Source organism: Kogia breviceps, chromosome 3, assembly GCF_026419965.1.
Source record: "Kogia breviceps isolate mKogBre1 chromosome 3, mKogBre1 haplotype 1, whole genome shotgun sequence".
NCBI lineage: Eukaryota > Metazoa > Chordata > Mammalia > Artiodactyla > Physeteridae > Kogia > Kogia breviceps.
The window spans coordinates 24833762-24858554 of NC_081312.1; the positions used below are offsets into that span (position 1 = coordinate 24833762).

At 48.8% G+C, this 24793-nt stretch overlaps 1 protein-coding gene across 24 annotated transcripts in view; it reads right to left on the minus strand.

Annotated features, from left to right (window-relative positions):
- NRXN3 (neurexin 3) overlaps positions 1–12756 on the minus strand; it is a 1710573-nt gene extending 1697817 nt beyond the window's left edge. For all 24 annotated transcript variants that reach the window (XM_067027973.1, XM_067027953.1, XM_059057591.2 and 21 more), the window contains exon 1: positions 12453–12756. The gene's annotated coding sequence lies outside the window, so the exon portion shown is untranslated. The remainder of the gene's footprint in view (positions 1–12452) is intronic.
- Positions 12757–24793: the final 12037 nt, after the last annotated feature.

Genomic DNA, 24793 nt, shown 5'->3' on the forward strand with positions numbered 1-24793 from the left:
TCCTCATCAGAATCAGAGCCCAATATTGAGGCAATCCCCATTACTCCAGGGCCAGGAGAAAAGCAGGCGAAAAGCTACTCTGCTCACTTAGGGTGTTCCCCCTGCTTTGCCAGACCATCCTGTCAAGCCTGGAGGCGATTCCAGGCAGGGCACGGAGAAGCCGCCATCTCATGGGGCACTTGTCTACCTGTGCAGATTCACTCACCTGCAGGTCAGGGAAAGGATGCTGAAGAAATGAACTCCCATGTCCTGGCAAGCTTTGCAGGAATTTAGTATTTTTTTCAATGACCCATTAACACATCTCCTTCCTCTTCTCGCATATTCTTGCCTCTCTCTCGTGGCTCTAGACCAACTTTGTGACCTGAGTCCCTGTCCTTCTTTTCCCACCTCAACTCACATCTGCCCAGTGCAGATCAGCTCAAGGTGGGCCAGGGGCGCCACATGCCTCGAGGGCAGAGGCGACCTCAGGTGAACACGCAGGGAGGGTATTCGGGGAGGCACCAGACAGAAAAGGAAGGACGGAACTGCAGGTGACAAGCATCTAACTAATTAGCGACAAGTCGGAGGAGGAACTGCAGGTGACGAGCATCTAACTAATTAGCAACATGTCGGAGGAGGAAAGAAGCGGGCATTGCTGTGGGCTCCTGGGCCATGAGACCTAGAAGAAGGCTGGCCTGGGGGCTCTTGCCAGAGGAAAGAAAAATGGAGATGGCTCACAGCACAGAGGGGCAGCCATGCCCCAAAGAAGTCCTTTGTTCCTCCTTCCTCTGGGTTCTCCCCAGCCAGGACAAGCAGGCCTGAGGGCTCTGAAGTAATCCCCCTTGTCACCCACTGGTCATGATCAGCAAACCCAACAGGTGACATGCAAGAAGCCCAGACAGGGCAAGATTCAGAGTGTCCACCATCTGTGAACTTTACCTCTCAAAGCCTCAGTTTCCTTGCCTGCAAAAAAGGGAATAAGAATTCCTACTTTTCCTAGTTGTTGCAGAATTCAGTGAGATAATTTTGGTAATGCATTTCGCATAGTGCTTAGCATCTAAGAGTTCCATACGTGGCCGGGATTATCAGCATTTTCTTAACTCCTCTGGTTCTTCTTCACCCCCACCTCATCCTCCAGCTCTCTCTCCGCACAAACATCGGTTTTTCCAACCCACCTCCCCACTCTGAGATGGGATCTTAGAGAGGGTAGGAGAGTCAGACAGACCTCAGTTTTAGGTCTAGCCTGGACACCTCTCCGTGGTTCAGTTTCCTCATCTGTAACAAGGGAACAATAATAACGTACCTCCCTGCCTCCAAGACTCATTGTGAGGATTAAGTGTGGTGTTTCATATGAAACCCTTACGGTAGGGTCTACATATAGTGAGAACTTAATCATTTTAGCTATCATTCTCCCCCTTGATCCCATCATTCTAAATTAGGTCTCCATGATTCTCAGAGCATTCACCATAATTTATAATTACATATTTCTTTGTGTTATTTAATATTTGCCCCTCCACCCAAGTTTAAACTCCATGAGGGATAAACCAAGTATCTCTCTTGATTGTGGCTTGTGTATTCCCAGCACCTGGTACAGTGCCTGGATATAGTAGATGTTTAATAAATATCTGTTGGATGAATAAATGAACAGACTATTAACGTTGGCATGGAAGATCACCAAGGTCCCTTCTAGCTCTGAGAGTCTCTGACTATTCTCTATTTTTTGACAGCTTTGGAAGAAAAGTTTAAAATGAGCCCCAGAGAAGCTGTTCACCGATCCCGGGGGAAGACTCAGGGTGGTTGCTGCTGACAGACTCCTGAACACTCAAGTTGTGCAGAGATTTACTCTGATTTTTTTAAAACCTGAGAAGGAAGGCTGCCAAGCTTCCAGATTGGGATCATCTTCTCCTCCCTCAGGGCTGCCTGCACACAGGACATGAAACAAGGCTCTGTGGTGAGTAGCAGGGATCCAGGCTAGGGGGGCAGGCCCTCCCGTGTTAGCAATGGACAGTCAGCCCTGAGCAAAGATGACCAAACCTCACGGATCAACAGGTGACCACAGCAGTCCCTGTCCTCACCTTTTCACCCCTCCAAACAGAGAAGACTTCACATGTATGTGCATGAAACAAAGGGGGCTCTGGGGCTGGCCCTGGATAGCAGGACCTCACCCAGTCACAGAAAGTGCTTGCTTTTAATGCAGATTCCTGGGCCATCCTAGAACTTCTAAATCAGATCTGCAGTGGGGCCTGAGGATATGCATTTTGTAAAAGCTTCCCAGATGTCTTGATGCATACCAAAGTCTGAAAGCTACTATCCTAATGAGAAGAAAATTGACCAACATAAGCATTGCCCCACTGGATATTGGGTCTGTGTAACCAATTAATTCTGCACTTCTAACTCTGGAAACAGAAACTGGCCTAGCCTGCGAACACCTGCTTTGCAGCAGAGGCTATTCTGAACCACCAGTTTACAAGTCTGATGGATCACCTGGGAAGCTTTAAATATACTGATCCTGGAGTCTTACCCCTAAAGACTGATTTGATTGGTATGAGTTGCAGCATAGGTTTAGGATTTTAACATGGTGATTGTAATACGCAGCAAAGTCTAAGAACTACTACGCTAACTTACCCTTCCCACCCAGCTCACTAATGCAGGCTCCAAATACCACAAGCACCCAGAAAAGCCTTCACCCAACCAGAGACTCAGCCTAAGCTGTCATGGGCTGAGAAAGGAAGGGACAGTGAAGTGCACATTGCAAGACTCTGGGATTTCCGGGGCTCAGGATGTGGTCGGAGAATCCACCCTAAAAGCCCCAAGTCTTTATCTCCCAGAAGTTATAGGTGACTTGCTGAGCAGGCATCTGTGTCCTCAGTGTGTATGAGACAATAGAACATGACTGTAAAGAGGTCCCAAAGTCCTCTTCACCAAAGTTTTATTCCAGCTCTGCCATTTACCAACTCTGCCACTTCAGCAGGTTAGTTAACCTCTTCAAGCCCCACTTTCCTCATCTTTAAAATGGGAATAATATTACTTAACACTTACTCACTGCATCCTCACAACTGTATATGCAAGGCACTTAACACAGTTGTTGGCACATAGCAAAAGCTCAATCCATCTCAGCCAGTGATAAAATAACAAATCATTCTCTGTTGCTTCATTCTTTTCTTTTTTGCCTTTAGAGGGCCTTGGACCCTTGGTGGCTATTCTGCTGACCTCAGATACTTTCTACTCTTCTAGGGCCCCCTTTTCTTGCCAAGCTTGTCCAGCTCTTTGCTCTTGAGTTTGCTACTTAACTTCTCTGAGCCTCAGTTTCCTCATCTCCAAAGTGGGGGCATAAAAAACATACCACCCCTGTGTTTATTTTAAAAACCAATGAGCTAACCTGTGTAGAGTGCCAAGCAAAAGGCCTTGCACAGGGTCACTCAAAAAAACAAAACAAAACAAAACAAAACACAAAGATGCTGGAGAAGGTGAAGGATGATTGTTTCTCCCCCCTTGAATTGAGGTTCAGCAAAGAGCCATCTCCATCTGCTCTGGCAGCCAGAGGGTAGAAAAGACGCCTCCTGAAGGCTCATGGGGAGCTGAAAATTCCAAATTTCGAGCCAGGGGAGGAGGCAGCCTTGCCTCCCCCTCCACCCCTCCTGGGGTGACGCTGAAGAACGCTGACGCCAGCTTGGGCCCCTCTCACCAGCTCCCCACCCTCCTCACCCTATTTAGCTCTGGCAATCCAATTCCCTTTCTTCTCCCCGGAAATCGATGTTTAATTAACACATTACTGAAAAAATAAACACAGTCTTCAATGGGACTGCAATGAAGCTAGTGCAGCTCAGCTTGGGGGCCACAGACCATCCCCTCAGTGAGAAAAATGCTCTTCTCCTGTTCTCTGCTTCTCAAGCAAGAAAACATTCCCCTTTCTCCCTGGAGTCCTCCAGCAGGGGGATCCCAGCCTCTCCCACTGTGTATCCTCCTTCCAGTCTCTAGGCAGGGAGATCACCCATCCCTTCTTACCTGTGACCCCATGACACAGACACAGGGGGAAGGAAGAGGGATAGATGTCAGTGCATATATCACTGCTCCATGGGGGAAAGAGGTACCTGCAAGGCGTGGGTGGGCCCATCTCCCCATTCCCTCCAGACCCGAACGGGCACTCATCCAGCTGAGAGGTCAGCAGCGGTCCTCCCCTGGCTGGAGGAGGGCCCCTGCCCAGGGGTGGCTGAGCAAGATGATGAGCCCCAGACACCCCCTCCAGCCCTCACACTCAGGAGCTGACCTGAAGACCTCCTCCTGGGGAGTTTCCTCCTCTGGCTCCCACTTTAGATGTTTCAGCTCCCACCCCCTCTTCTCCAGGGTTCAGCACAGCGGGCAGTGCAAGGACTCAGAAACAGCGTGAATTCTGGAGTTGGACCCAAGCTTGGGTCCAAAGTCTGCTACTTTCTCACTGTGCGATCCTAGACAAGTTAGTTAACCCTTCGGACCAACCGTTTCCTCATCAGACAAATGAGGACACTGCCCATTACAGGAAACACACCAGAACACCACGCTCTGCTAAGAGCAGGTGCTAGATGACCATCCACTCACCAGAATCTCCACTGAGGGCCACCCCCTGTTGCCACAGCCACGGGGCGTGTCGACCCATCAGGGGTCAGGGCCACAGAGCAAAGCAGAGATGGGTTGCAGGTTCTCTGCCTTCTGTCCACCCACCACCATCCCAAACAACCCAAGCTCCCTTCCCTGGCAAGGTGCTTGAAGCAGCAAGAAGGTAACTGAGTCACCATGGGAACCAGAGTCTCTAAAGTGCCATCAGAAAGACCAGCAGCGGCGCCACTGCTGGGCCAGCGGCTTCCTCTCCCCAAGCCTCACATGCCGCTGACTGGTAGCAGCGTCTTCCGCAGGTCCCCGGGTTGTGAGCAGCCAGCCCAGCAAGCGGGTCAGCTCTCAGAGTCAAGTTCCCAGACATGGGCACCAGAGGACAGGCCCACGGAGCTGCTGTGACACAGTGTGGCTATCAGAGCGTTGGAGCCACTGGGTTTGAACGTGACCTCATCACTTCCTACCTGTGTGACCTTGCACATGTTATTTAACTTCTTAAGGGCTCAGTTTCTTTATTTGTCATACTGAGATGTTAATAGTACCCACCTCATAGGGTGGTAGGAAGGTTAAGTGGGACAGTGCATGTCAAGTGCTTAGCATAGCAGCGGGCACACAGGACTCAAATGGTGGCTGGCAGAAGTAGTTGTAGTAAGGTAGTTAGGTTAGTAGTTGTCACGTTGGTAGCAGGAGTAGTCAGAGATTAAGGTCTTAATCCTTTAGAAATAGGGGACAAATGGAAGTATCTCTGGGGGAAGTCTCTTCTCCTAGCCACCTTCTTGGCCTAAAATTTGATTTCCCTATCTGACACGCCTTTCCTCTCTCTATCCCACGGACAGAAAGTGGGTGATGTCACCTCAAAGAAGGACGGCCATATATTTTATCAGCCAAACCAGGACATTTTTGAGAGCTAATAATTACACTAGGACAAAGGCCTAAATGGGCCTGTCTCTACAAACCAGGGTATCTGGTCACCCCACCTCAAAGTCACACAGAAAAGCCTTCTCACCCTGTCTCAAGGTCCTGGAAGAAGGTAAGGCTTCCCTGCTTCTCAGAATCCACTTTACTCTGGTCCCCCACTTCCCCTACCTTCCTGGCCCCAACATAACATACACGCACGCACACACGCACGCACGCACGCACGCACGCACGCACGTTCGGATGTCTAACCGGTCCCTGAGTCGAGGTCAAGGCCAACCCTAGGGCTGGGGCAGAGGACTAGTAGGGACCCTCCCGCACATTCCCTGGGCTCAAGCTCTCCAGCCAGCCTCGGGAAACAGAAATGAAACACACTGAGGCTAGTGTCTGGCTCCACGTCTTGCTTTCTTGAGAAGCAAGGGCTAAGCCAGTCTGGGAGAAGCACACAAGCTACCAGGTCATCAGGATCCAGACACCAGCTGCTTGGACCTCTGAATGGAGCCCCCGCTGTATCTGAGAGTAACCGTGCTGGACAGGGCTACATGGGACTAAGGATCTGGAGCACTCCACTGGGGTCTCTTCCTCCAGCACACTCAGGGGATAACCTTGACCGGCACCCAGTGATTCTGATGACCTTGGAGAAGAGCCCCCAGTCTCCTTCCAGCTCAGCAGGAATCGTCCACCCTCATTAAAGGCACATCTACTCCCTCCCACCTCACCAAGACCCCCCTCCCCCTGCCGACCAAGGAAGAAGGAAAGCTAAGAGGGCACCTCAGGCAGCCTCCAGCACAATCCCATTTGAGAGAGGGCCCACGTCCCACAGGCAGCAAGATGGTATAGAAAGAACACTGCCCAGATAGCCAGAAAACCTGGATTCCAGCTTTGTCTCTGCATCAAACTTGGCATATGACTTTGGACCAGCCATTTAATCTCTCTTCACCTCAGTTTTCTCATCTGTATTTGAGAGCACTGAATGAGATAATGGCTCATCTCCCTTTTACCTCTAACAGTGTAACATAAGGGTCACGGACTTGGGCTCTGGAATAAGAAAGATCTGAGCTCAAATCCCTGATCTGCCATCTTACTATCTTATTTTATCTAAGTCTCAGTCTCCTCTTCTGTCAAAGGCAGGGAATAATAGCCGAGTCATCCCTTGGTATCCATGGGGTATTGGTTCTAGGATCCCTCGCAGGTTCAAAAATCTTCGGGTGCTCAAGTTTCTTATATAAAATGATGTAGCACAGTTGGCCCTCCACATCCGAGGATGCAGAACCCATGGATACAGAGGGCCGACTGTACACTGCATTGAGTTGTTTGGAAAATTAAAAGAGATACTGAATGTAAAAAAAAAAAGAAAAAAAAAAAAGAAACTTGGTACAGAACTTAGTATATATTAAGTACTTCAGAAACGGTAGCTATATCACTACCATTACTACTACTTGATGATGATGATTAACTAGTATTAGTAGGACCATGAAGGAGGCAGAGTCACTCTGAGCCAGGCATGGAGAAGACCTTTCTATTGAACTCGAAAGTTGCACTTTGCAATTCCTCTAGCAGATCTGGACTTGCAGGCAGGGACAGCCAGAGGCAAAGTTCGGCGTTCGCAGAAGACAGGCTCCAAGGTTAGAGCCAACGCCAAATCCAACACCAAATCCATATGGTTCTTTCTTCCAATCAACAAATATTTGTTGAGCACCTACTGCGTGCCCGAAAATGTCCTAGGCACTGAGAACACTGCAATGAACAGAAATAGGCGAAGACCCTGACCTCACGGAACCTGAATTCCAGAGGAAGAGACAGACAAGACTACCTTCACACTTCAGTACGTAATGCAGCGTCAGGTAGTGAGTAGCTGATTAGAATTAAAGGCAGAGACGTGGGCTGAAAGTAGCCGGGGGTCAGGGTGAGCGGGGCTATTTTAGAAGGCCACTCAGGAGAGGCCTCTCTGGGGAGGTCTCACTTGAGCAGAGGCCTGCTGAGCCCGTCTCGAGCCCAGAACTGCCACCTGTGGCTGGCCCAGTCACACCACATCATCTGCAGAGCAGCCAGGGCTGGCCCTCAAGGGTCAGAGCTGCGGAGAGGCTGGTGGTTCCTCCCCCAGCAGGTACGGGCTCGAGGGAAGCAGGGCCTGATGGCAGCAGGAACCGAGGCCTGCGAATTTCTAGGGGGCGAGCTTTGGAAGGCACGTTTCTACTTTTCCAAGTGTCCCATCCGCACACGACGAGGGTCGCTTAAGGAGAACACAGCAGGCGGATCCCAAGAGGCCTCTCCTCTGGGTGTCTGTCACAGTGACTCGCCCCTGAGGCATCCTACCCCCCACCTGTCCCCTTGCTCTGGCAGTGATGTAACCGTCTCTCCCTGAGCCCTCAAGGTCAGCCCCAGGAAGGCGGAGGGACGTAAGCTACCTACGACAACCAGCATTTTGCCCCAAGGATTTTTTTTTTCTTCTCTTAGGAAAAATGTTTTCCGATTTCACATGTAATTGCTAATAAAGAGGGACACGCCTTTAACCAAAGGAGAAGGGAAAATGGCGTCTGATAGTTACGACGGCTGGAGCCCAGGAGAGCACGGGGGCCTCAGCTGCTATCCTGGACGAGGGCGACCGCAGCTCCTCGGGGGCTGCAGAGCCTCCCACAAGGCCGGGCCACCCTCCCACGCGTGTGGCTGAGGCCGGGGCAAGCAGGGCCGTCCTCCCACGCTCTGCCCAGAGCTCTCGAGGTGGCCGGGGAAGCCCTCAATCTCGCCCACCTCGTCCCTTCTCCCCTTCCCGTCCGCAGCCGCCCACGGGCTTGCTCTGCGGAGCGGGGGCTCTCCCACGAGGCTTGCCGCTGGAGACAGCGCCTTCTCCCCACACCGTGGTCGCAGCTACCTTGAAAACTGCGTCGCCCTCTCTCCCCCACCAAACACCACCGCCCCCACAAGAGAGGGAAGGGGAGCCTCCCTCCCCTGTCGCCCCCGCACCTCCCCGGAGCCGCGCGCACGTCCGTGCCCACCAGGCACACTCACGGAGCACGAACGGGCAGGCAGCCCCTGGCTTGAACCACACGCACCATGTGGACAAGCCCATGTTGTCCGACTGGGGGCACACCGGCGTTTGACAAAACACAAACAGCCCTCCAGCCCTCACCCAAAAGGCAACACGCAGGCCACCAAGAATTTTAAGGCCAGACATCATCCAGAGAGCGAGGGCTGGGTAGGACAAAGACATCACTCCAGACTCCCCACGAGCCACACAACTCTGGGAGATTCTGCAGTGCCCTCTGGCTTGACACAGCCCACTGAGCAGAGCTGTGTGTTGGTGTGTGTGGAGAGGGGGCATCTGTCTCTCTATTGTCCAGGCATCAAATCTCCCCAGAGGTAACCCAGTCCAGACTCTGCTTTCCCCGTGTAACCTTCCTCTGATGTGCCGCAAACATATATTACACGGATGGTTAAATTGGATCATTATCACCGGGTGCTTATTTGGCCAAAAAAAAAAAAAAAAAAAATCATTAATGTCATCTACCCCCATTCCAACCCTCTTCTTACGAGGTCCCCTCCCCAAAGACTCTCCAACATGCTAATCCCATGAACTGCGACACACCACAGCTTCTGGTAAAGAATAATGGCGAGAAGAAAGAAGGGAGCGGTGTGGGGAGAAGACGTGGGTATCGTTACTGCATTTCCCGTATGAGGACGGGTGGAAAGGAGCCATGGTGGAGGTAGGGGTGGGGACAGCCGTAAAGGGGAACGAAACCAAACGAAATCAAGCCCTTGATCGCCCGTGTCTGTGTGAGAGAGTGTGTGTGCAAGAGCGTGTGCAAAGTGCGTGCGTGTGTAGATGTGCCGACTTAGCCCTCCTATCAGAAGGCTGAATCCGTGTGGCATGTAGGAAAGGCCATCGCACCACTGTTGTGTTGGAAAAAAAAAAAAAAAAAAGAGCCGCAGAGCCATCAGAATCAGAATTTTCTCATCCAGACAGAAAGGACTAAAGGAAAGGGGGAGGGGGTATATGGGGGTAGGGAAGAGCGGTGTGTGCCAGTGGAAGCAAGAGAACAGCAGAATTGGGGGAGGATAGAGGGGGAAATTGGTGGTAGGGCGGAAAAAACTGCACACACACAGAGACACAAACACACACAATACCCAAACGCCAACCCCACCGCTCCGCTGTGCATCCAAGACTGACAAGCCGTCCCCCATCTCTGCTGCCTCGCTGTGCCCCCAAAGCTGGTGCCGATGGATTTCTGTATCTCAGTTTTGCAGCAGTGGGCTAATTACAACCAAGCCCCCTCACCAAATTAACCCCTCCCCTCCTTCTCCTTCTTTCTCTAAAAGGCCAATTGAAGAATAATGTGTTTTTAGAGATAATGGATTTTTTTTCCCAAGGAACGAGAGAAAGGGGGATGCAGGACAGAAATTCTGCAAACCGGTGACTTCCGACCTCACCTCCGTCTCTCCTCATGTCCCCATTTGCTGTAGCATCTCATCTACCATTTTCCAACCATCCCCTTCCCCCCACCACCCAAAAGAAAAGACCTTCCTACCATGCACATCGACAAATACATCAACCGCCACCCAATCTCAATAGCCGATCTCAAAACCCCAAGCATCAAACCACCTCAATACATCCTTTCCCTTATATAAGCAGCAAATCATCAACATATTCAGTAGAAACGCAGCATTAAAATCAACAAAAAAGGAGGCCAGACCTCCATCAGACCCCTAATAATTAATAATAGGGAGCTACCAGAGAAGCAAAGAGGCAGTTGTCTCTCAAAATCTAGAAACCCTTTGATTTCTGGCCCCCTCATCTTAAGAAGCAATTTTTAAAAATTATTATTTCACTAGAAAGGACCGGAAAGCTCCAGAAAAGGGCATTCGCACAGTCCGATTGTTTTTAAAAAATTAACCCAGCCCTGTTGCTCACTTTAATAGCGAACTTCCAGCGTCCAGCCTTTTTCCCCTCTTCCAGAAGGAAGACTGGCTCGCCAGATGAACCCCAGGCTGCAGAAAATAGGCCAAGAGCCCTTACTCTCCACTCCCCAACCAAAAAAAAAAAAAAACAAACCTCAAACAATAGGAATGTCTCTGCACAACCAGCACCCGTCTGAAATATCGTTCGCCCCAATATGACTGAGGCAGATTAAGCCAGAAGATTAAAAAAAAAAAAATACCAGCCTTGCTGTGTCTGCTTCTTCCCTCCATCCTTCAGCCACGTACCCAGTAGCCCTTAGGTAAACTTGCCCATCATAGCCAGCGGGACCATTTTAACTTGAAAGGCGATGCAGAAGCAAGTCCTTGAATGATGAAGGGAGGCTCTACCCAGAATGTCAAATTCATAAAGGCTAGCTCTTCGGGCTCCCCAAACATAACCTCCAGGTGCCCCCAGATAGACTATCCCAGGTACTAAGTCACCCAGCGCACTGGGAGTTCAAATTTCCATTGGAACCTTCATCACAAAGGCAAACGGTCATCTGACCCCCGAAACTACAGGGTCCTCCAGGTGTGACGAGGAGCATCCCTCTCCCTCCAGGGCCATCCACAGGACCCAGAGCAGAGGGGGAATTAAGAATGTTGGGGTGGATTGTGGAGGTAAAAGAAAACTATCTCCCCAAGCGGGAATGACCGGAGGAAGCGGGGAAATGACAGCTCCCCTTTTCCCAGCTCTCCTATCTTGTCCAACTCTGTCTAGCTCCATCCTAGCCTAGCTCTGGATGATCTCTGACCTTTGTATTTAAACAAAAAAAATTTTAATAATGATCAGGGAAGAAAATCCTACTTTACCTAAACCCCAATAATGGTTATCAAAACTAAAATTTCCTCACAGCATGATGATATTTCTACATCCAAATCAAAAGAAGAATGCATTTAATGGAAGAAGGGAGAAATTTATTTTTTTTAACAAGTAATCACAGGGTAAGTCACCTGCAAAGCAGCCGAGCCCATAGGTTGGTATTACGTCACTGGCCTAGGAAGGGACGGCGGGGGGGAGGGGCGGGGGGGGGAGTGGGGGGAACAGATATTTTTCCCTTGTCATCAAGATGATGTTTCTAAAGCAGTTAAGTTTTGTGGTTAAAAAAAGAGAGAGGGAAAGAGCTGAAACTCTGGGTACAACACAATGCCTAGAAAAAAATACATCGAACCAGTCTTTAAGGTCACTGAGAGCTTACAAAACCCACAGTGCTTACACAGAGTGGAAGTTTTCAGGCAAGCCTGCTACTAAATCATTAATACAAACAAATGGAAGGCAGAGGAGGAAGATTCCCTTGTAGTGGATCCAAACAGGAGTGCTCGCACACACGCGCACACACACACACTCCCTTTTCACCTTCTCTGAGTATGCCCACCTCCACAGCAAGATAGCAGGACTCCAGCCTGAATCTTCAGACTCAAGATCCACCTCCTCACACATCTTCCAAAAAAAAAAAACTCACACACACACACACACACACACACACACACACACACACACACACCTCAACTCCTCAACAGCTAGGGAAATCCCTATCTCAGTTCAACTTTGTCTTCTTGTGATCCTCAGAGCTTCCCTTCCTCTCTTTCTCATTTGAACTAGCCCCTTCTCCAGAAAAAAATAATAATAATGAGGGGAAAAGTGGTCGCAAAATGCAAAAAAAAGTATCTGCCCAAAATGAAGTGATAGGTATACATCATTGAAACTAACAATCCAAGCAAATAGGAGAAAGACTTTAAAAAAGATTAAAAATCTGAAACATTCTCTGACTTTTTCAACATCTGAAGCAAAAGGACCCAACTTCCAGGAGAAACCGAAGGAAAAGAAAGGCAGTTGAAAAGCCATTCCCTTGGTCAGCCAAGGCTCTCGGATCCAGCCTTCAAAAAAAAAAAAAAATCTAGGTTGGTCGCTCCCAGCTGAAAACTTCTACCCTCTCAGGAGCAACCTCTTCCCAGAACGAACAAGAAGCCCGAGTTGTTTCACATGCCGCTTGCTTTCCTTTCCCCCCACATCTTACCTTTCCAGTTGAACAGAAGATTTGGGGTCTGTTTGTTTGTTTGATGTTTAATCAACTGAGTTTGCTGGGTATGTTGCCTCTTTGGGGAGGTTCAGATTCCGGAATCTTTCTGTCTCCTTTTCTTTTTCTTTCTCTCTGGGAGGGAGTGGCGGGGAAGAAGGGAGGGGGTGTTGGAGGTGCGAAAAGCAGGTCCTTGGTGGCTCGAGATGCCGGCGGCTTCGAGAGGAGAGGACACACTCCCTCTCCCTCTCAGCGAGTTGCATGCGAGAGATGTGTAGGGCTGAGCTCTAAGCCTGAGACTGCCGGAGGAGCCCAGGAATTTCACGCACTCCAGAGCCGGCCCCTCCCTCTCCCACACAGACCCCGGCATTTAAAGAGACAGCCAGGCTGCCTGGCTCAGGGCTTCACCTCCTCCCTGACTGTTTTTCAAACAGCTGAAAAGATATCATCAGGGAGGGGCACTCTGCAGCCCCCCGCGACTAAGAGGCAGTGTCAGGAGCTCATTTCTCCCCTCAGCCCAGCCTAGGAAGGGTCTTCGCTGGAACTGGAGCAGGAATTAAAGACCAAATCCTCATTTACAGCTTCGGTAGACTAAGCCACTTCCTCACTGGGGAAGATGCATGTGTCTCACTGTAGAATGAGGGAGTAGAGAGGACCCTGACCTACCAGTGTGCCTCAGTTTCCCCGAGCAGTCGCTCCTCCTTACAAAATTAGGGCAAAGCCCTGTGCCTCTGGTGGAGGCTGTAACTAGGACATAAAGCCATTCCTCTGCAAGCCCTCTGAATGCCTGCTTAAGACAAGACATAGTGCGAGGGACTGGGGACACAAATGAAGGTGACAAATGGGGCTTCCCCTCCAAGGGCTCCTGACAGGGGAGGCAGACAGGGGCACAGCCCACCCTATGTTTGGGGGCTGAGAGCTACAAGAGACAGAGGCAGGAATCAGGCTCTGTGGTGGATCAGGAGGACGGAGGACGGTTCCCTTCTGTGGCTCACACCCTGAGCTCAGGGCCTAGGCGTTGACACTGCCCACCCAAACCCTTCAAAGTCCATCACCAGTTCTGCCGAAGCAGTGCATGTCTGTGAAAACGTTTCCCCAGTCAAGCCTAAACAAGGGACGTCTGTCAGTGGCGCCCAACACAAGGCTCTGCTCGTCATCAGGCCCCGGTCTTCTCCTGCCTCCCCTTTCTTTTTTTTTTTTTTTTTTTGCGGTACGCGGGCCTCTCACTGTTGCGGCCTCTCCCGTTGCGGAGCGCAGGCTCGGCCGCCATGGCTCACGGGCCCAGCTGCTCCGCGGCACGTGGGATCTTCCCGGACCGGGGCACGAACCCGTGTCCCCTGCATCGGCAGGCGGACTCTCAACCACTGCGCCACCAGGGAAGCCCCTGCCTCCCCTTTCTAAGGGCTGCATGGCACATGGTCCTTCCTCCGGCCACCACCAAAGGCAGGAAAAACCGCTACCAGCTGTTGAACACTCACCACGTGCCAGCACATGGGTCAGATCATTCAGTCCAGTGAGGGTGCTGCCTGTTGACCACTGAGGTCCCTTTTACAGTTGAGGAAATCAAAGCTTTATGGAGGGTTCCCTAAGGTCACCCAGCAGGAAATAACCAAAATGAAGTTGAACTCACGTGTATCCAGCTCCAGAGCCTGCCTGCCCAGCCTCACATTATATTGCCTCCTTTTCAGGGAGGGTAGTAGTCCTTATATTTCTGCCCTTTACCGGACAATCTTCCAATCATCCTAGGACACTTGATCACGTGTACTCAGCATTATTCTCACAGAAAACCAAACAAGTAGGTCAACTTTTCTGCCCCGAGGAGTCTTCTATGCTTTGGTGGAAGACAGAGATGTGTTCCTATAAGGCAAGGGAAAAATAACAGTCATGAAAGCAATGTAAAGGAAGCTCTATGGGACTGTCAAGAAGCAGATGATAAAATTTTCTTTTTGGAGATGTGGGGGTATAAAGGAAAGCTTGGTAGACTAAAGTGGCATTTGGGCTGGGCTTAAATGGACACATGCAATTCCAGCATTACCAGTCTACATTTCCTTCTGTTTTACCTTTCAGATAATAATCTCACTTCCCTATATTTCTTTGGGTCCCCAGTCTTCAATACCTCAATGGTACCCAGCGCATAATCGATTAATTTCATGTATGACACCTCACCTTTCACCAGTTTACGCTAGACCTGAAATGCCATGTCTCCTGATCTATACCCCCTTACCTGGCCTTCCTTGAAGTCCATGTACCTTATTTGTTTTCAGAATGTGGAAGGGAATTTCAGAGGACACAGTGCATGGGATTGGTCAAGCTGTCTAGAGCTCCTGTGGGAAGAACAATGTAAAGGATCATCACCACGATCCAGCACAACAATGGAACTAGCCAGGGCAGCTACAGACTCACCTTCGGGAACAGCAGGAAGGGACCTACGGGGCCCCCCCGGGGAATATGAGGGTATAAGCCCAAAGGGAGAGTCTGAGGACTCACTGCCCTGCAGATGTCACCTCCCATGGGACTCCTCCAGCAAACACCAGCTTTGGAAGGAAATTCCCTCAAGAAGTCCACTGCACAAGGGCTTCCCTGGTGGCGCAGTGGTTGGGAGTCCGCCTGCCAATGCAGGGGACACGGGTTCGTGCCCCGGTCCGGGAAGATTCCACATGCCGCGGAGCGGCTGGGTCCGTGAGCCATGGCCGCTGGGCCTGCGCGTCCGGAGCCTGTGCTCCACAACGGGAGAGGCCACAACAGTGAGAGGCCCGCGTACCACAAAAAAAAAAAAAAAAAAAAAAAAAAAAAAGTCCACTGCATGTCTACAGGACGATCTAGGGTTAAAACACGTACCTGGATTCCAATCCCAACTTGACCACCTAAATTTCGTGTGATGTGAATAATTTTTTTCCGTCTCCAAGTCTCAGTGTCTTCACCTACAAAACAGAGATAATGCCTATACTTACTTCATCGGATTGTTCCGAGAATTAAATGATAAAATACATGCAGAACACCTGCCCCACCGAAATGTTTAACAAATGTCCACTACCTTGGCCCAAGGGTCTGCCTTTGCCCCTGCACGGGATTATTAACTTTGGGCTGCCCCCTATAGTTAGCATTCCCTCATTTCATCATTTAATTTTTAATATTTTAGCTTACTGTGACATCTTAGGTACTACCATTTACTTGCTTTTAGTCCTTTTGCTTTTTACCTGCTTTACCTTGTATACTTTGAATATACTTGTCATTATCACTTTATTCCATTTAGCAGTTTCTTGGGCTTCTCAACTGTTATTTATCTTTCAGTTGCTCTGGTGTATCCTTTTAGTCTGCCTTTTATTATGAAATCTTTGGGCTCATTTTATCCCATTCCTCTACAGCATTTTAGCTAACTACCACTCCACTCATTCTCAGTGATCCAGCATTCCCTCAGATAGTTTTGGATTTATGAGGATGGATACGTACAAAAGAGCAGAGATCGGGCTTCCCTGGTGGCGCAGTGGTTGAGAGTCTGCCTGCCGATGCAGGGGACACGGGTTCGTGCCCCGGTCCGGGAAGATCCCACATGCCGCGGAGCGGCTGGGCCCATGAGCCATGGCTGCTGAGCCTGCGCGTCCGGAGCCTGTGCTCTGCAACGGGAGAGGCCACAACAGTGAGAGGCCCGCACACAGCAAAGGAGCAGAGATGGACACCCATAAAGACAGTAAGACATGTAACGCAACCATAAGCGTAAAGCAATATCAGGTGTCTGCCCAAATGATGGTGCCGCGTCAGCAATGGTACCGATTTTTTTAAAGAAAGACTCAATGGAAGTAACTGAAGCCTTCAGAGACCCTGGCTTTTCACTGCTCTCACCTCTGTCCTGAGCCGCGAGGACCACAATCAGAGGCCATTAGGTTAGAAGGTTCCCTGGTGGACCTATCTTCTTCACTTGGCTGTGAGGCTCCTGCCTTCCCTCAGTTCAGGAGGAAAACAAAATGGGACAGGGACTCTTCCAATTTTTCTCAAATGTGCCAGACCAATGCTTTCAGAATGGAACAAGGAACAATTTTATTACCAATCAAAGAACAAGTTGTGGGGCTTCCCTGGTGGCGCAGTGGTTGAGAGTCCGCCTGCCGATGCAGGGGATACAGGTTTGTGCCCCGGTCCGGGAAGATCGCACATGCCGCGGAGCGGCTGGGCCCGTGAGCCATGGCCGCTGGGCCTGCGCGTCCGGAGCCTGTGCTCCGCAACGGGAGAGGCCGCAACAGTGAGAGGCCCGCGTACCACAAAAAAAAAAAAAAAAAAAGAGCAAGTTGTCCATGACATTCTGGGGAAAAAAGTCAAGTTGATATAATGATGAGAATGACAATAATAATAATAAACACCACCACAAGTCTGGGCCTCCACTTGGTAGCATCATAGTTAAGATCCCAAGGCTCTGCAAAGAGCACATCTAAGTTCAAATCCCAGCTGCACCATTTGCTGGCCATGAGACCTTGGCCAAGTTACTAACATTTCAACTCTCAGCTTTCTCATCTGTGAAGTGGGAATGATAATGATACCATCCTCAAACATTTCCTGTGACAATTATATCAAAAGCACCTGTAATGGTAAATGGCACTTGGAAGGTCCACAATGGAGTATCAGTTATCATTATCAGAGTGGGATTTAAAATATTTAATATCTGAGGAGGCATGGCAGCAGCCAAATCAGACTGGAGGCTGGCCATAAGCAAAGGGTTTGATCCTAACAGGACACACCAGCTATCAGCCCTGATCATTAGCATTATTTTCACCTGCCTGGTACTAAGGTAAGCACTTGGCATGCTTTGTCTCGTTTAATCTTCACAGCAAGTTGGCTTTATGTTATTTATTGAAATATATGCAATTGCATATTTATAAACAAGACTATGCCTATAAAATCAGGGTTATAGATAAAAGACTTAACATATACCTTTCTGTTGACCTAATGACTCTTGGTATGTGAATTTCAGGTTGCTTTGTCTGGGAGGTTTTTGCCTTCATTACACAGGTTCTTTTTTTTTTTTTTACTTACTCTCAGTAATCTTTGGAAAACAGTGATAATGGTCAATGGCCTCAGTTTCTTCATCCATTAAATAGGTATACGTACCATCCTCTCTTTCTGAGTTCCCACTGCTCTACCCTAACAAACTCTGGAAATATCAAAGGCTTGTCAAGCCAAGACCAAGTCACAAAAATTGGGCAGTAGACAGTTCTGCTAATCCCCAGCCAGCACTGCAGTTGAGTCAAGGTCTCAGATCCCGGCTTGCCTTGCTCCTGAGCAGATTTCAAATTCAGCCTCAAATGCTATTGGCTCAAAGCAGTTCATCCAACGCCACTTTCAAATATCCCTTACCCTGTTCTCTCCTCTCCTCCCACAAGAGCTGGGCTGCATTGCTGCCTCCTGGAGTTTGACATTCCGTCACCCATGTGACGGTGTTTCCAGTGTTATAAGTGACTGCTTATTAATTAGTATTATTAGACATGCACTGTGCAGTGTAGACAGTAACACAGAGGGGCCTGGCATCTCCAAGGAGAGAATTTATACAGAAAGAGTTAAACCTGCAGTCCAGCAAGAGGACACAGGGCCAGCAGTGAGTCAGGGGGAGTCAAGAGCAACACTCCCCAAATTCTGCAAGCAGCAGCTAATCCGGAGAACTGTTCGTCACAGGATGGAAGGAGAACACGTGGATGTGAGATTTACAGGCGTGTGAGGACATAAGCCCAAAGGGGAGCCTAAGCATTCAGGCCTTGAGGGGGTTAGTTCCCAGGGAATGTTTCTAATTCCAGGCATCCCTTCCACCAGGGTATCAGACCCCCCTACCCACCCCCGCTAAAGAGGCTGCAGAAAACGCTAGCTCCCAGGAAGGCAAAGAGTCTTTAACTTCCAACTCCAGTGGGGAACCCTCTACCCTCATTTTCTTTTCCTGCTTATTCCATGGAAATAAAATCTTCTCAGGCTCTTGCAGCAGTAGAAGCCTCTTAGCCACCTCCCTGAAGTCAGCAGCCATTGCCAGCTGAGAGGAACCAGCCTTTGGGACAGGACTGCCGATTCCAGCCTCGGGGAGATCCTGGCTAGGACGCGGAATGGCATCCCTGTGCTGCATCCTTCCCCTGAGCGCCCAGGAGCAAGCAGCTTGACTAGACTGATGATGCAAGAATATCTCACCAGAAAACTTTACAAGAAAAACACTAGAAGGAAACTATTTCCTCCCACGCTGATAATTTTCAGAGCAATTCTAGAATTTCCTGCTTGGGGATCATATTTTAATATGGTCCAGATCTATTTGGAGTGTTCAATGGGTTTGAATGTTTGAGTGGCAGGGACTTAGCTATTAATACTTGATGTTTGCTTTAAAAAAAAAAAAAATCGTCATTTGCTCCATTTATGACAGAAGTTCTTCTCTGTTTTAAACTTCATTCCTCCCACCAGCTAGGTAAGAGCAGACGGCTGGCACAGGTCACTTTCAGGTCGAGTGCCGAGAGGGCAGGACTTGCACCTCTGTGTAGTGAGGTGGCAAAGGGCGTGAACTCCGGCTCCAGACCGCACAGGCTGGAATCCAGCTCCACAGCCCACAAGCCACAGGACCTTGGGCGAGTTGCTTGACCACTCTGCACCTCAGTTTCCCCTTCTATGTAATGGGGATCACAATAGGACCTACCTCGTAGAGTTGTTAGGAGGATTAAGTGAGCTAATATTTTTAAAGTATTCAAACAGTGGTATTCACAGTGTAGAGGCTATGTGTGTTACTTAAATAAAAAATAAAACAACTTCCCACGGGCACTACTTCCCAGGAGGCCCTTAATAAAAGCTTCCTAACGATGGCAACGGTGATGTGCCGGTTCTAGAAAATCTCAGGATCGTGGGCAGCAAAGATATCCATTCTGCTGTCTTTCCTGGACGTTCTGGTGCCATTTGCCCTGCGTCCCTCCCTCGCCCGCTTCCCATCATCTCTCCCTCTCCCCCTGCTGGACGGCGGCCCCTCATATCACCCCTATACCCCTGCACACTGTAAAGCCAGCCTGGCCTGGGTGCAGGCAGGAAAGGCAGCACCAACAGTGATGATCTTGTGGAGACCAAAGCGTGCCCCATCTCCATTGCCGTCCCCAGCAGCCATTCTCTCGGACCCACGCACTAGAACTATTTTTAAATGATATACTTTTGCCCGGTTGTGGAGGGAAAAAAAAAAAAAAAGAAAGAAAGAAAGAAAGAAACACCCTCCCCAGGATTCAAGCTGAAGATGGAATGATTGCCAAATGCTATAACAGCTTTTCAAACAGGCCGCAGTTAAAAATATGTCTGAAATGGTTTTAACTCAAACTCAAAAAATAGCTTAACCGACTGTGGAGCTGTAGGCAGTAGGGGGTGGGGACGCTGACGAGGGAGAGGGATTCCCTTCGGAGGGGCCCGAGGCAAACCCTCCACGGGGACACAAGAGAGGTGGCCTGCCTTATTTCTCCACGGGAATAATACCTTTTGAAAACACAGACCAGATCTCCAGGAAAAGTGGTGATGCCAGAACGCTTGAGCTGCTCCATACGAGGAGACACTCCTGATATGGGCCCAGCCTCTGTGGCTTCCCGGACCTTCGCGACTCTCAGTGTGACCACAGCTGCACCAGCATTGTCTCTGAGAGGGTCAGCAATGTAGAATCTCAGCTCCTACCCCCACTCCAAGCCCAGCAGACCTGCTGAATCAGAATCTGCACTTCAACAAGATGCCCAGGTGATTCAAACTCAAACTCCAATGTCATGGGTGTTACCTTGGACTCTGTCATGACGCCTCAACCCTAAAAAGGATTGGATTCAACATATTTCTCCCCATTCACTTATGAGGAAACTGAGGTACAAGGAAGGACTCATCTAAGGTCACCAGCTGAGTCAGGCTAACAGTACCATCCAGAGTCCCATCCCCTCCCCGAGGGCTTTAAGTCCCAAATTAGGCTTCATCCTCAGACCTAGCCAAGGACAGCAGAGAATTTCTGATGCTTTCTTTCTAGCGGCAAAGGAACTAGAACATAAAACAACAGCTTAAAGCAACATTTCTCCAAGTAGGTTCAGTAGATCACTATACCTATCAGATACTCTGAAAGACTCTATTGTCAAACATGATCAGAAAATCCATAATCACACTAATATATTTAAGTCTCTGAGAAGTCTTGCAGAAGAGAAACTTGCTTAACATTGTGTAATATAATGTGCTCCAAAGTTATTTTACCACAAAACCCTTTTTTCCACACAGGAGACCTGTCAATATGAATGACATCATGTTCTGAGAAATACTAGTTGGGATTCACCAACCAGTCACATGCTCAACCATTTAATCACATGCTCAACCAGTCTGCAGGAAAGCATAATGTTTCATGATGTTTTGTAAAGGTGGGTGGAGGGGGAGGAGTTCCTTTTATAGCAGCCCCCAAAACATCATCATTCAAACTGATATTGATCACTTCCTGCAGCAGGAAGCTCACTACCACACAAAGCAACCAACTCATCATTGGATGACTCCAATATTTAAAAACGTTATTACATTAAGCCAAAATCCTCCTTCTTGTAACATCTTGAGCAACAATTGCTTAAAATTTATCTTCAGCACCAGCGTGCATAGGGATTTGATCATTGTTTCTAACAGTTACTCTTCACACACAACTCTAGCAGTAATAGACTAATAAGTCTGCTCTGTCCTCTGCATTCTAGACCTACAAGTATTTCTCAGAATCATAGAATTTAGAGCTTAAAAGTATCTTAAGTATTACCTAACCCAACCTTTTTATTTTACAGATGAGAAAGCCATGTCCAAGAGCAATCACATTACTTGCCCAAGATCAAACAGACAGTAGAAACTTAACCTGGGAGACTAGATTTGAATATAATAGGGTGCTTGTGTTCTTTTCTTAGAAGGAGAACTTTCTTTCCTCACAAGGAGCTCCTGGGTGTTTGAGGTTCATGTTTAACCTCCAAGGCCCATCATAAGGAATCACACAGCCTCCCACATCCTTCCTCCTGGTACCCCTTTCAGATGCCACACTGGGGGCCAGATGAGTCACAGAGCTCACCCAGCGTGGGGAGTTGTGTTCCAGCCTCTCCCCTCCTGGGGTGGCCAAGCTGGGACTGTTCTTCACCCCACGCTGCCTCCTCACCATCATTGCCATCTGCACCCTCCTTCTCAAGGATCACCATCTGCTTTCCTGATACCACTCAGCCACCCCCAGCACTTTGCTTGGTTTCCTAACCCCCTGCTTGGGCCACTCTCCTTGCAACTTGTGATTTCCCTTTTTTCTTCCCTTTCCACAGTCTTCATCCACTCATTCTTTCACCTCCTCAGCCCACAACTTCATGAGCCTGCATGCTTACAATCTATTTCCTCTCTCTCTCTCATGCCAAGCCCCCACTAACCTAGAAATTCCATCAGAGCCCATTGCTTGGGCTAAGATTTTGCTGCTAGGCTATATATGGCTGCTGAATAAATACATGAGGTTCTTTCTTTCTGCTGTTCTTCTATGCCAACCTGGCCTCCCATATCCTTGAACACCATCACATAAGCCCACTTGCCCCTCTTCCTACTAGTATACTCCCTTCCTACAAAGCAGTTAAGGGCTGGGTACACACTAGGGGTTAGGTAAATGCAGAGTGATAGTACTAGGTCACTGAGAAATATTCCTAAAGATGACTACTGCTCCTTTACTCACTAGACAGGAGGGCAGTGATCACATATATGTAACCATACACAGCATTTAAAAGTTCTCAATAAATACGTGGTAAATGAATTTTTTTTTAAAGTTTGGTCACTTATGAAGCCCATAATGATTTCCACTTGTTTAACATCTATTCCGTGCTGGACATTTCACATATATTATCTCGTTTAATACTTGGAAGAGTTCTATAGAGCAAATGTGAAAGTAGTCGTTAGTTTTTAGGGTGGACATTCATTCAGCAAGTCCTCAACAGCTTGCTACTCTGGTTTTATCTCACCTCTCCTGTGGGGCAATCATTATTAGAGTAGTTTGTGGACAATTTCCCCTCAAATTCCCTACAGAAGTGTTTTGTTTGCAGAATCATGGAGAGGGGCTTCCCTGGTGGTGCAGTGGTTGAGAATCGCAGGGGACACGGGTTCGTGCCCCTGTCCAGGAAGATCCCACATGCCGCGGAGCGGCTGGGCCCGTGAGCCACGGCCGCTGAGCCTGCGCGTCCGGAGCCTGTGCTCCGCAACGGGAGAGGCCAAAGCAGTGAGAGGCCCGCGTACCGGGAAAAAAAAAAAAAGCAGAATCATGGAGAGCTCCCAACAGCTTCCCATTCGGCAGAGCAGCCTCAGTTTTCTCAGGACCACGGAGAGCTCCCAGGCTGCTCAGCAGGTGTTCGGGACTTGACATCTTTCACCATCACTGAGAACTCCACCAGGAATTGCAGACTGATGATCCCTAGTGAAACCGCCTCCACTGTTATTCAAATATTGGAATGGGGCAAAAGGTGACCGGGGTAAAAAGTGTCCCAAAGTCCAAGAAACAGCCAGAGAATCTGCTATCCTGCGGTATGGCTCAGAGCAGGCCTGAAGACAGCAAACTAATGATTGCGGCTACTTTGTGCCAGGTGGGCATTTTTATTTCCCTTTCCCCCACCCCCCAAAGTGAAACGCCCAAAGGTGAATTCAAAACCTGCAGTCCAAACTGTGATCAGACCAACGTGGCTGCACCAGACGGAACTGATCTTATCTGAACGGTGACTTTATCCACTTTGGAGAGCAGAACTCGTTACAATAATAAGGAGCGACAGAAGTTGGAGGCAGCACAGTCACAGCAGAGCCAGGAAAGAATGCACTTTACTATCATTTTGGAGAACTAATTCTAAGCTTCCCTCCTATAAATGTCATTTTTCACTTTCAGCAGGAGGTCTGGGGTCTGAAACGAGTCTAGCCAACTTGCAGAAGGTACCCCTTTGCACCTGATTTGCAATGCATTTCTGCGTCCTCCTACCAAGTTCAATGCCGTTTGTTTAACGGTCACCTGGCCCCCTGCACGCTCCACTCCCCTCGTGTGAGGAGGTATACACACTGGAGGTCAGGTGGGAGAATGCAGTTGTTAGCAAGGTGTGAGAGTATGTAGGTAAGGAGGTAGGGTGTGAGCTTAGGAGCGCGAAAAAGGCATACAGACTCTCACAAAGAATATGGCTGTATGGCTGCAAGGGGTAGAGGGAAGGCAAAATGTGTTGAAGCGATTGGGTGCGCTTTAAATAATGTATTCTATCTAGACCTGGACCCGCTAGGCCCCTCCCTTACTCACACTAGCCAGTTTAAGTGAGAGGATTATATAATCACCTGGATCCTCCTTAATTGGACATACTAAGCATTTCCAGTCTCATCTCCTCCTCAGCCCCCTAAATTCTAGCCGCACTGCAATAATTGCCTTTCTTCAGACTTGCCACATAATTTTACACCTCCATGTTTTTATCATGCTGCTCGCTCCTCCCAAAATTCCCTCCTACTTCCTCCTCTCCATCTCCCCACCCCGTTAAAATCATATTCACGCTTCAAGGCCCAGATCAAAGGCCACCTCCTCCACAACACTAACCCCTAACTCTCCCCCATAATTATTATTCACTCCTTCACCTCTGTCTTCACAACAGGCTATTTTTAACTCACATTAGAGCTATTTGTTGGCATGTTTCTCTCCCCCTCTAGATTGTAAACTCCTTGAGAGCAGCAGGTTTTTTTTTTTCCTAAATCTTTGTATTCATGGCAGCACACTGCAGTTTCTTGATCATGGGTATATCATAATACATTTTTCAGTAAATGAATGATTTTTTTAAAAAATGTAACAATATAAAAGCACAAGCCAGAATATCTTCCTCAGTCACTTTTTGCTGGATGTTTGTACAATAACTTGGAAATGGCCAAATCCTTCCAGGTGCTGATTTTCTTCCACCAGCTTAGCAATCAGGAGAGGGAGGAAGAAGAATTGACCATAAGTCTCTAGTGTGCCTGGCGAGGGCTGCATCCACAATCCCCAACAATAAACAGGAGGGAGCCTTTGCCTTAAGATCAGAGCACTCTTACTTGTGCCACTGGTGACATCGCTCCAATTGATGGTCAGATTCTGGACACTTCTTTTGACCCCAACGTGCTTACTTGATATTTCCTACCCTAGCAGACTTATCTGAACTTAACTTCTGGACTTTTAAGAGTTATGGTCTCTCTGATTTTACAATTCCTAGCTTTCCCCCCCAAATTCATACTCTTTCCTACCAGCTCTCCACTATCCTCTGAACCCCAGGTCCTGGATCCTTCAAAGCACCTCTGTGCCAAGTGCCAATGTATCAGCCCAGAGTAGCTGTGTGAGTGTGGATGTGAACATGACTAGA